The sequence below is a fragment of the Quercus lobata genome, chromosome 7 (assembly GCF_001633185.2).
Source record: "Quercus lobata isolate SW786 chromosome 7, ValleyOak3.0 Primary Assembly, whole genome shotgun sequence".
Taxonomy (NCBI): Eukaryota; Viridiplantae; Streptophyta; class Magnoliopsida; order Fagales; family Fagaceae; genus Quercus; species Quercus lobata.
This window is the reverse complement of record NC_044910.1, coordinates 19,231,073-19,244,437: the sequence shown is the minus strand read 5'-3', so window position 1 is coordinate 19,244,437 and position 13,365 is coordinate 19,231,073.

The window sequence follows — 13,365 nt, the reverse complement described above, 5'->3', positions numbered from 1 at the left end:
TGACTAACATCCGTAAATAAAACCATTCTCCACTTGTAGGATAAGCATAGTATATACGCCCAATACATCTTCTTGATTTTCTTAATTTCCATTCTTTGTCTCTTCTATGCCAAACCCATTTAGTTGGGAGTTCAGAATAAGTCAATTCCCTTGCTTCTTCATATAATGCATTTGCTTTCATCCACTTTGTAAATTTGCTTTTTTCAATATTTGGGTTGTCCACAACATTATTTAAATAATCAGTATCTTCAAAAACAATTGGTTGTTCGTCCTCATTGTGAAAACTGAGTCTTTGAACAGCAGGTTCTCAATGGTGAATTGCAAGCTCAAATATCCTCCAACATGCCTCTATGGCAGACACATATCTACAATTTAAATATGTTTTAATTTCATCAGTATCTGTTGATAGGCCAAGAATATATTGACCCCTTGTGATAGATTAACCAATTAATTAGCCAAGTTGATTAATTAATCAAATAAACATACAATATACGTGGTGGCACAAACAAATCACCAATTAAACTAAATGCAGTGGAAATTAAATTGACACAGGTGATTTGTTTTCGAATAGGGAAAATCTACACGGCAAAAACCCCACCGGGTGATTTTAAGGTCACCACTCCTGAGAATCCACTATTATCAAGACAAGCGGTTACAAGTAAAGGAATTTCAGTACCTTATACCAACCTACATTGAACTCTTACCCCAATACCTAATTGGACTTGTTCTGTAGTGACAATCTCTCATTTTCAATGCACGGCTCCTAGTACGTGACTAATCAATAGATGCGCAGATCCTAGTTTGTGACTTAATCACCAACTTGAGAAGGATGTTGGTTGCAAAGTTCTTCAGTTCATCACACGATGAAGATCAAGAAGCTCATTGGTTACAGTGTACAAACACAGCAACTTCTTCAAAAGAAAGATGAACTAGGGCAAATTTTGTCTCCGGTCACAATTTACATGAACAAAACTTTGCTTCACACTTATGCAACTCGTGTAACCTTTAAACGCCCTCAAAATAATCCTTATATATGTTTAGGGTTGTGAGAAAAGAAAGCCCAAACATATACCCATGGATTGGATGAAAAACAGCTCTGAAAAATTGAGTTTCATAAAATTCGATAGATAGCCATCTATCGAGCTAGCTGTTGAGCCACAGACTGAAACAGCTTTTAAACCTTGATAGATGCTAGCTGTCGAGTTTTCAAATCCAGCACTTCCTCACTTGATTCTTGGACAGACTTGCATGGCTTTGACACTTGAACTTGAAACCATGTTCCTCGAAGTATTAAACACATCCTAAATCTACACAATTACAAGTAAAGTGCGTTTTGTCAAAGGATTAGTCAATTACATAAAATATTGACATATGTTCTTAACATTGAATCACATATGTCCTAACATTTGTCATATGTTACATCCAGTAGAAGAATCAATATGTAAATTTTCCTCAGGAATCAAAGTTGCACGATCAGGTAGAAATTCCATATTTGAATGAAGAACCTTAAGCTTATGAAACTGTTAAACAATATATGGTCCATGGTCCTTGCAGCTCTATAAATTCAAGGGCAGGTTGTATGATTGAAAACAAATGTACAAAGCACTTCCTTAAAAAATTTTGTTCACAAACCACTGTTGATGAAGATGGCTTCCTAATATGTAGTAGAAGGAATAATGGCAGATTTGTTGAAAGAAATGAAGTCAAACTTGATAATCGATTTATAGTTCCACACAATATTGACTTATTGGTGTCCAAAAACACATAAAAAGTAGAAAATCAAAAAGTTTGATCGACATTGTTAAGTTTTGTCTCAAATCATATTTTGCCTTGTACCTTTGTACTAATGGTCTTGTGCATTTACAAGTGTAGTTTGTTCCCTATGCACTTATATCATTGTGGGAGAAATCTTGACATCTATGTGATTGTTGTAAATAGATCTTCAAACTTGTCATGAATGATTAGTCAATGGTATTGTTAATCTTGAGACATGCATAGACTTGTGCCTATATATCTTCCCACTCATTTATTTTATTAAATAAAGAGCTCACCAAATGTAAATCTCCAAATGAAAAGAGATATTGAGCTGCAAATATTTGACTAGGAAAAAGGGAAAGCGACGTAAAATGTAATATATAATGCCCAAAAAGCCAAAGGATAACTCATCAAATTGAAATATAAAAAATTTCAGGCATCGATCTCACAATGAGATATAATGATTCAAAAGGATCAAATGATATGATATATATGGAGCCAAATGAAAAGCTTCAAAGTTACGTTATCAAGTTTATGTGGGAGGTCATATATGCATATTTCTATAATTGAGTGGGTCACTTTATCTAGTGCTAATTGTGTATGGCTTGGTTGAATTGATCATTGAAGCTTCACGTTAGACTAAGGACTATTTCATTGTTGATATCCACACAGATCACACATGTCTATGTTCAATGAATGCCATATTCATTTGTGTGATTGTACTTGATTAAATGTGTCTTCACAGGCTCAATCTTTGTTGATCAAACATAAAAAGATTTTTGAGTGTTTTAGTTGTTTTTGGAAAGTATTTTGTTTTTGCAAAAATTGTCAAAATCTTCAATAACAGTGTTGCCCTATTTTGGCGACTTAGTAGCGGGTTGGTCTAGTCACATGCCCCAGTCGTAAGCCCACACAAAGATTTTTCGCAATTTACTGGCAGGTCAATGTCCCAGTCACGAAAAATACTTAGAATATTTTTCAAAATTTGGGTTTTTAATGTTTCTCATGGCTTAGTCTGGCGACTTGTTCGCGGGTGGAAGGTCTAGTCGTGAGGGGTACACAGGAATTTTTGCGGCTTACCTTGCGACTCTCTCACGGGTGGAACTTCCAGTTGTGAAAAACACTTAGAAATTTTTTTCAAAATTTTTGTTTTAAGTGTTCTGGTGACTTGTCCTGGCGACTTGCATGCGACTTAACTCAGTCGCAAAAATCGCGTGTTTTAGGCAAATAGGTCAGTTTTTTAAAACCTTTGAGTTTTCCCTCGAACATTTGTGACTATTCATTGTCTTCCCCGATTATCCCTCTCTCAAACCCATTGTGTTTCTGACTAAAACCTCCATTGTTGTTCATCGTTTTGACTTCAATCTTCAAGAAAAGGTATGGATTTTTCTTATTTTCTCTATACATTTCATATTATAGCCTTGTTTTCTTGGTTTTGTCAGTTGCTATTATGATTTGAGATATATATAGTGTTTAAACATGGGTTTGCTCATTTTGTTAAGGTTGGGTGTTTGGGTTTTGTTGCTTTTGCTTTTAGGATGCTAGATATTGTTATTATCATGTCTGATTTTCATCCTTGAGTATGTTTACTAATTTACCCTGTGTTGAACATACCATACCCATTGAGATATTTCTTATAGACATATGCTTTTTTTTTTGAAATTGTTGTAATAGACTCTGTTTAAGACTAGGGTTGATTCACAATGTTTGTCTATTGCATGTTTGGAGTATGAGTTTGACTGTGGTCCCTAGGATGTTGATGTTAGGTTTCTGTGTTTAATGTAACAATGTGGTATGCCTGAGAATTGTTGATAATTTGTTCTGTGCTCTTCTGTTTTGAGTAATCTCATTCAATGTTGATCTTGAACTGTGTTTGGTTTGAATGTTTGGTATAATACTCTGTCCTTTTCTATGCCACTAACATGTTACTAATGTTTTGAGTTTCCATCTATTGTGCTCTGTTTTTTTTTTTTTTTTTTTTTTTTTTTTTTTTTTTTTTTTTTTTTTTTTTATAGGCTTTGCTGCTGTGTTATGCAGATGACTCCTACCAAGAAGAAAACTACTGTGTTTGGTTTGAATGTTTGGTATAATACTCTATCCTTTTCTATGCCATTAACATGTTACTAATGTTTTGAGTTTCCATCTATTATGCTCTGTTTTTTTTTTTTTTTTTTTTTTTTTAATGGGCTTTGCTACTGTGTTATGCAGATGACTCCTACCAAGAAGAAAACTACTGCCAAGAAGGGTGATAAAAGGCTAAAGATGGACAATACCAAGTTCAGGTCTCCTCATCACTTTGAGAGATATAGAGATTTCTACTTGAAGGCACCTCTCATCTAGGAGAGATTTATTGATTTGGTGGATTTGAAGGACACCTTCATTCCAAGCTGTTTTGAGGGTAGGGGTTGGGATAAGCTTTTGAGTGACCTACCTGGAGTTTGTGATCCTTTGATTAGGGAGTTTTATGCCAATGCAATGTTAAGAGAGCATGAGATAAATTGTTGGACACAAGGAAAGGAATTTACCATAGATGTGGATGACATAGATGATGTGTTAGGTTTTGAGGGCATGGATGATCATGATTTCACTCATTATAAGGATAGGATGTTGTCTTTAGAAACTGTTCAGACATATATTGGTGGAGTGAGAGAGGGGAGATGCCTCAACACCGTAGCCTTTCCAGTAGATATGAGGTGTCTAACAGTGATTATGATGTTTAACCTATACCCAATGAAGAAGCTGACCACAATCAACAATAACAGAGCCATCTTCTTTATGGAGCTCAAGTAGAAAACATAAATAGACACCAGTGCTCACATCTTCTACACCATTGTGGATGAGACCAGAACAACCACTAGGGCCAAGTTGATTTTCCATAGCCTTCTTATGAGGCTCTTTAGGTTGAAAGGTGTGGAGATCCCTCAAGATATTAGCCTAATGTCTACTCGCTCAGCAATTAACAAGCTAACCATCACAATGATAAGAGTTCGTCTTTCGGGTGATGAAGAGGAAGGTGACCAAGAAGAAGGTGAACCCATGGACACTGAGACAGAGGCTGCAGGAGAACCCTCAAGCTCAAGAGGTCGTGGCAAGAGGAGCAGAGCTTCATCTTCATCAGCTGTACCTTCAGATGCATTCCAGATCATCCTAGAGAGGATTGATGGGCTTAGAGATGTCCAGAATGAACAATCTGACAAACTAGTCTCACTTCAAGATCAAATGAACATCCTCTCAGCAAAGTTTGATAGCTTCTCCATCCAGCATTGACCCTTTGGCCATTCTGGTCAAAAAGGGGGAGATTTTTAGGGTAGTTCTTGAGGGGGAGCCTGCATAAAACTTACATTTAGCAGCTTTTACCTCCGTTTTTACTTTATGTTTATGTTGGTGGAGTTGGTATTATGTTTTGAACAATGTTTTAATTATGGGTTTGCTATATACGTTGTTAAACACTTTGGTTAATTTCTTGGTTTTTTTAAACTCATGGTTGGTTTATGTGATTAAGTTTTAAAACTTGTGTTATTATGGTTTAATGATTATAAGTTTATTTTCAGTTTAGGTACTTTGGGTTTTGTACCTTTGCTTTGTAGCGTACTACTTGTTCTTTAAGTACATCACTCTTGTGCCCTAGTAGGATCTTGTTTCTAAATGCATATACTTCATGTTTTGTGCATTGGTTGAGTGTTGGACATGCAAATGATACTTTGCATTTAAGCTTATTAGCTTGCATGTCCGGATGTTCATTCCATATGTGAATGAGCATTGTGTTCACTATTCTATAGTGATTGCTTGTATGGTCAAGCCATGATTTATTGCTTTATTCCATTTTGCTTGATCGCATTGTGCTTGCTTCATATGCATTACAAGTTTTCTGTATACAATGATCAAATTGTGTTGTTGTGTTTCAAGAGATACTTGTTCTTATGATTCAAGAGCTACACAGATTCTAGAGTTAGGTGTGAGTGAGTTTTGTTCAACTGTTCCCAACTCACATGTTAAGTCTAGAGTTTGTTTTAGGGTTTTGTCAAGGAATAGCCAAAGGGGGAGATTGTAAGGTTGAATTTAATCAACCATCTTGTTGGCTTTATTATATGCCAAATTTGCTTGTAATTTAGTAATTAGTAACCTTGTGTTTAGGTGGAAATCATGTAAGGGTAGTGTGTGAAAGAGTGTGAAGAAATACTCAAGACTGTGTAGTGAAGTAGGGACTCGCAGTTGGATCTTGTGGGTGCCTCGCATCTTGCAAGTTGCCAGAAGATGCACACGAGTGAAGCATGAAGAGAAGCTGAACCGTCGTGCCAGCTATAGCACTACAGGACAAAAAGTCCAGGCTGGCCATTCAGTTAGCTCGCAGCTTGGACTCGCAACTTAGTCAAGTTGCGAGGCCAAGTCGCCAGTCCACTCTATTATGGAAAAAATGACTCTTTGCATTCCTTTCTCACTCCAGTATAAATGCCCTTTATACCCATGAAATATTGAGTGCTTCCAGAGAGAATTTTGAGAGAGAAACCCTAGAGAAAAACAAGATTGACTCATCCACAATCTTTACATAGTGACTCTTCAAATTCCTCAACTCTCACCCTCTCCTTTGTTACATCCTTGAGAGGTACATTACCCAAAATCTTTTCTCATCATACCCATATTTGTGAGAAGGCTACTTGGTGCTTGGGAAGCAGTTAAGAAGGGACCAATTGATATTGGTTGATGCTATGGGTTCTAGCGGAATCTGATTAGCTAAAGAAGACAAAAGTTCGGCGTAACCTCGTTGGAGCAAGAAGCTTGGAGGGCTTAGGTACACTGGGTAAATTAGGCTTGGAGGGTCTTCTGCTGTTCATGTGTCCTAACTTCATTCTTTAGTGGATTATTTACCGCTTGGAGGGCGGCGGAGAGGTTTTATGCCAAGGGCTTCAGTTTTCTCTTCCCTTAATCTTTGTCATTTAATTTTTGCTATGGATGTGATTTTATTTGGTTTAGATTGTTTATTAATTCTGTTATAAGCTTATGTTCATTTTCCACACATATATTGTTTGATAATAAGCTTGAATTGGTAATTTGTAAATTGAGGGTCTAAACGTTCAAGGTGTTTTATACACTATTTGAACATTCAACTCTAATGCCAATTGAAAACACACTAAGGGTATAAAACACTAATGATTGTTTAAACCCCCAAAAACAAATTTTCAATACAAGTTTTATATTCAAACAATATATGTGTGGAATATGAAATATAACCAACACTCAAATTAGCAAACTACTCTAAGCCATTAATTAATCACAACCAGCAAAAATTAAAAGGTAAGAGTAAGGGAAAGAGAAATGCAAACACAAGATAATACCGGCACGTGTTATTGAAGAGGAAACAGAAGAACTCGCCGAAAAACCTCTCAGCCACCCTCTAAGTGGTAAATGATCCACTAGAAAATCAGTTAAGATAATCTACCCAGTGCACATAAGCCCTCCAAGCTTCTTGCACCAACAAGATTACGCTGAACCGTGTCTTCTCTCTTGAACTGTTTCCCAATCACCAAGACCCTTCTCACTACTCTAAATTTGGTGAGGTAAGGATTTGGCTCATAATCCTCTCATAGGTATGACAATGGAGAGGGTGAAAGTAGAGGAATTTGGAGAATCAAGTGTATAAGATTGTGGATGAATCAATCTTGTTTTTTTTCTAGGGTTTCTCTCTCAAAATTCTCTCTAGAAGCGTTCTACATTTCGTGGGTATAAGGTTATTTATAGTAGGGTATGAGATGGAATCTGAAAAGTCACTTTTCAGCAAAACAGGGTACACTAGCAAGTCACTCGCGACTGGGATGAGTCGCAAGTTCCAGTTACCAGTTATTAGACTGGGCCAGACTGTACTTTTTGTCCTGTAGTGATCCAGCTAGCCTGACTCTTTATCTTCCTGCATGCTTCACACATGTGCTTTATTTTGGAAAGTCACCACTCGCAAGTCAGTCGCGAGTCTAGTCACGAGTCACCTTCTTATTGCACACTCTCGATCAAATCTTCACACTCTCTCACACACATCCCTTACATTATTCCCACCTAAATACAGGGTTTCTAAATGTTAAATTATAAGCAAATTTGGCACAGAATAAAGCCAACACATAGTTGAATAAATTCAACTTTACAAACTATATAAACATATTTCTTTGAGCTTGACTTGTACCATTTGGCGATGAAATCACCTACATTCAGGGTAACAATGTTACAATATGATCAATTGCTCTATAAAAAAAATTTCATGTTAATTAATAAAAATTATAAGTCAGCAAACAGAGAAAACCTCCTCATCACTTTATTGAGTGTTAATCTTTTCACTATGGGCAGCATTCCACCATTCCCACATATGATACAAATGGATTGAGGTTGGGTGCAATATCTAGGCTATTGCACATGATACAATTCTTTTGAATGTTTTTTTTTTCATATGTTAACATTTAGTTTTTTTTTTCCCTTGTTTGCGTTCATCAATTTTTTTCCTTTCACATTCTCTCTCTCTTTTCTTTTTCTTTTTTTGTTTTTTTCTCATTTGTTACTTCTCTCTTTTTCTTTTTCTTTTTTTCATCATTTTTTTCCTCTTTGTTTTCCTCATTTTTTTTTGGTTCTTGTGGTCATCTTTTATTTTCTTTTTCTTTTATTTTCTTTTTAACGAAGTGTCTTTCTATATACAATTTTTAATAAAAATATAGTGTGCAATTTTTTTTTTTTAATCTAATAAGGGCATGAGAGTAAATTTATATAAAAGAGTTTTCCATCCTTCCACTTTTCTATCCATCAAACCAAACACACATGAGGGAAAATTAAATCTTTTTCATCCTCCCACATTTCCATCCTCCCATCATTTTCTATCCTCTCACTTTTCCACCTCTCTAACCAAACGGATGCTTAGGTATAATACTTTAGGTCCAGTATATTATAGATTCCTCAATTAAATTCAATGCATGATTATATTGACCAACAAAACACAAATAATGTTTTTTTTTAAGGAACATTAAATTTAATACAACTATATATTTGAATTTAATTGCAAAACTTATTAATGTACAACTTTTAATTTGATTGGGTGTGGTATGTTAACCATAAATTATAAAGGAACTTTTAGCAATAATAGTTGTAAGGACTTAATTTATAACGACCCCAAAATGGTATTGGGTTCGTACGTTAAGAGTCCAAACAATATAATTTGTAGAGTGTGGGCTTGAAAGACTAGGCTTTGGTCACCGGACGGTGGTTAATCATGGTACTCATACAGAGGTGAACCATGTTTGCTCGAGAAATCTTTCTCCTCGGCATGGCCTGGGAGGCTCTGGTTCTTGACCTTTTCTCCCAGCCCATTTTTCCTGGATTGCTTACTTCTCTTTTTATATTAGCCTTTACACTTCCTCCAATGTCCACGTGTAGGTTCAGTTTTCCAGGGCTAATACTTGTCCCATCAGCCCATACCCAAAGTGGTTGGGGGTGGTTGTAAAAGCTGAAAAGCATTGCTCTGTCTGGCGCAGAGTATTCAATTGCAATAATAGCAGCCTTTCCTTTGTCCTTTGTCGCCATATTGTCCAGGGGTCCTTTCTCCATCAATGTGGAGGTGTTCAGCTTTTCCTTAAACTGTTCCTATGCCGTCCCTTCACTTTTTTTCAAGAGCGAGTTGGGATGTCGAGGATAGAATTATCCTCGGCTATATCTCTAGGCCATTTAGACTTTCACTGTATATCCTCGGCTATATCCCTCCTCGGCTTGGGCCTTGGGTCCTAAAGCAAAGTGGGCCGGGGTCACAAGTTCTCTGGCCCCACAATAGTCAATGTGGATCAAATGAAATTATATTCTCTCCCATGAACACACCTTTTCCTTATTGTTACGGTTCACTTCTTCAATTCATCAAGATATTTTTCTCTAACTTTACCTTAGCCATATTTCACTTTTTATTCTTTGAGGTTAACATATGTAGTTATGTACTGCAAACACAAATGATAGACTGGCTATTTGAGTCTTGGAAGTCTAGGTATTCACAATTTTTTAGTGACAACTGAAGGAGACCGTTATGGAATTGAGTGTGAATTTTTTTTTTTATTGCACACTTTTTAATCCTAAATTTTTTCAGTATACGTATAAAAATTGTCACAATAATAAGTGTGAGAGGGATTTGAATTTTTCTTATAAAGAAGACCAACTAATACCACTAAGCTACAAATTTCACACTAAATTCACTGTGTTGGCTTGGCTTTATTCAGTTGTGCTAACCAATCCAATCTGCCTTTATTCCTCTTGTTTATCTCTCCAGTCCTACCACAAACACAAAAATTCACTACTTTTTCACACCTTATTCACATAGGCTCACCGCAACACAAAAACACATGTATAAGGTGAAAAAAACAGTGAAACTCTCAGTGTCGGTAGACTCTTTTTTTCTTTTAATCTTTTGGCAATCTTCCATTATTGTTATGGCAATAATAATGTAGGTCCGCTCAATCCAGCCGTGTGGCGCATCACAAGGAGAGTCACGACACCATCACTAATGTTGTTTCTTCATCTTCGTCATGTCATCTCCTTTTCCTTTAGTCCTGTTGCAGACCAATCAAACCCACCTCTTGCTTTTCTCTTTTGGCAAGTATTCACCAAAACTGCATTATTGATAGGGCAATGAATGAATGACACCATCACTGTTGTTCTGCGCCGAGCTTTTTCCTTTTTCTTTTACGTATATCTTTTCTATTTCGGTTTTCTTTTCCAAAAGGTTGACTGATTATAATGAAATGGTTTCTTTCCACATGCTGCTGTTGGATAAGGAATCACATCAATGGCGAAAGGAAGAATAACATCCCTCATTTAATAACATTACTTGCTTCTTGTCTTTTCTATCTTCCTTTTGATTCTTCCTTGATTATAGACATGAGCCCACAAACTGCAAAAGCCACAATGGGCCTTGGCTTGATTTGGTTTGATAAAACCTTATCTAGTAAAGAAATAGTTGGGGCTTAAATAAATTTCCTACTACAAAAGGGTTTGAAGCCTATCTATCTATGGGAAAAAGTTTGTTTTTTTGGTTAATACAAAATAAAAATTTTACTTTAGCCTAATCTAAGTATATACATGTGTGAAACTCCCTTCTAGAGACTTGAATCTCAACCTTTATCCCCCACCACAAGAACTTTATACTTGTGGAGTGACCATCAAAATTTTACAGTAGTATATGAAAGAATTTACTCTCTAGGAAAATGAATGAATCAGTAAATTATAGAGAAAAAGCATGTAATACTTTTGTGTTTCACTTTATTCTCCACTAATCACAATATTCTGAACATAAAAATTCGTACAAATGATTTTTATTCATAAATTACAAGTTTGGCTATACTACAAACTTAAAAATTAATTGCCAAGAGTTTTGTAGTTCAATTAATTAGTACTTCCTAGTGTTTTCAGGACATCCAAGATTCAAACCCTCTCTCTCCCCAAAATTCTTATCTATTTTAGTATAAGAACTTATTTTTTTATTTTATGTTTTACATACTAAATTTTGAAAACACTCAACATCAAATTATCTATTTTACTCTATATTTTATTAAAATATCAATTTTTAAGATATATTTTTTCTACTTATCAAGAAATTTCTTTCTAACTTTAGCTTTGAGGCATTTCTTTTTCATTCTTTGATATTACCATATTTATTGCAAATACTCGAATAAATGACTAACCATAAGAATGTTAAAGATTAAGTATTCTCAATTTGTCAATGACTAAAGGAGACTGTTTAGGAATTGTGTGTGGACTTTTTTTTTTGGTAATTAAATTGCATTTTTTCACCCTAAATTTTTAAGTGTATATATATAAAAGAATTGTTACAACAAGTGTGAACAATGGATTTGAATTCTCCTTGTACAAAGACCCATTAAATATCATTGAGCCACAAATTTCACAATAATATAATTTCATTTTTTTTGTTAGCAGTATTCATTAGGTGTTAAACAATCCAATCCACCTCTATTTTCCTCTTTTTTTTCTATCCAATGCAAATGATTCTTCTTACATTTTACTCCCGTAGCATTTGACATGGTACTAAGACTTTATTTGAACTCTCAATGTCATATACTTTTCCTTTGATCTTTTAGCAATATTGCATTATTGTTAGGGAAATGAATAATGTAGGTTCACTGAATGCAGCTAAATGCCATCACGACTCACGACATCACCAATAACTTTATTTGAACCCTTAAATCATTTTTTTTTTTTATTTTTTTATGGAAAATCAAATCTAATTTCAAATGTTAATCTTCTGCTAACTTTTTACTCCCTTTTTTTATATCTTTTTTTTTTTTTTTTTTTTTTTTTTTTTTTAAAATTCATAAATTAAATGGGGTTATAATACGTTGGATCCAAATCTCCTGTTGGGCAGTTCCACTTTATTTTTTTGAGTAAGCAAGAAAATGAGAGGAGTAAATGAAGGCCTTACAGTGGCATTTCCAAATTTAATATCAAGATTACTCCATTAATTCATTTAGGTCACTGTGGTCTTTTTCTTCTTGCCAAACTAGAGACAAATGAAACATGTCCACACTGTGAATATTCCATATTTAGTAGTGGATCATATCATAGCACTATATTTATCATTTAGACAAGTCCAACTAGAGGTTAATATTCTCTAGCTTCATCACGAATTCACGATGCATAAAACGTAGGCCTATATCCTCCCCTTGAACTTGTAAGAAACCAATTTGAAATTGTAAGGCCCATTTTCTTTAGACTTTCAAAAGTTAGATCTTTGCTTTCACAATGAACCAAATAAAACAAACCAACATGAGAGGGACACTATCATGCCACACCGCTTGCTAGGGAAATTATTGATCCCCAAGTATCCAACTCTTCAAAAAAATTTGTAATAAATAGTCAACTATAAATTTGTAAATCCTCTAAACTTGAAAGAAGTCCAAATCATCCTATACTACTCCTATGACTATGAGGGCGAATCTTACTATATTGCTGGCAAAATACAATTCCTTCGATCGGGAAGGAGTAATTCTTGGAAGAAACTCTACAAATAATTGAGAAGAAACATTTTGAAAAGAAACCACTCTTCAAAAGAAAAATAATAGTAAAAAATAAAAATCTATTACCATTAGCATTAGAATTTAGAAGCCGGCGAAACATAACAATTTAGGAGCAATTAGTGTTAAACGCAAGTTTTTCATTCTTTATTTTTTGAGTTTTATTTTGTTTTTTCTTGGCAAAAACATTATTTTGGTCCCTACATTTTGAGGTTACAGTCAATTTGGTCCCTACATTTTGATAGCAGTCAATTTGGTCCCTGTTATTTTCAACTTGCAATCAATTTAGTCCCTACCATTAACTCACTAACGGAAAACGCTTATGTGGCAAATGGTCTACACTATTGACACACTACACATCTATGTGACAACTAAAATAATAATAATAATTTAATTTATCATTTTTAAAATGCCACATCAGCATTTTTTAAGAATCATTTAAATAATAAAAAAAAAGCATTAAAATGAAAAATAATAATAATTTCTTTAATTTATAGAAAAAATAATAAAAACAAAAAACCAAAAAAAAAAAAAAAAAAACCGGTGAAAACATCTACAGGGCTGGTTCTACTAA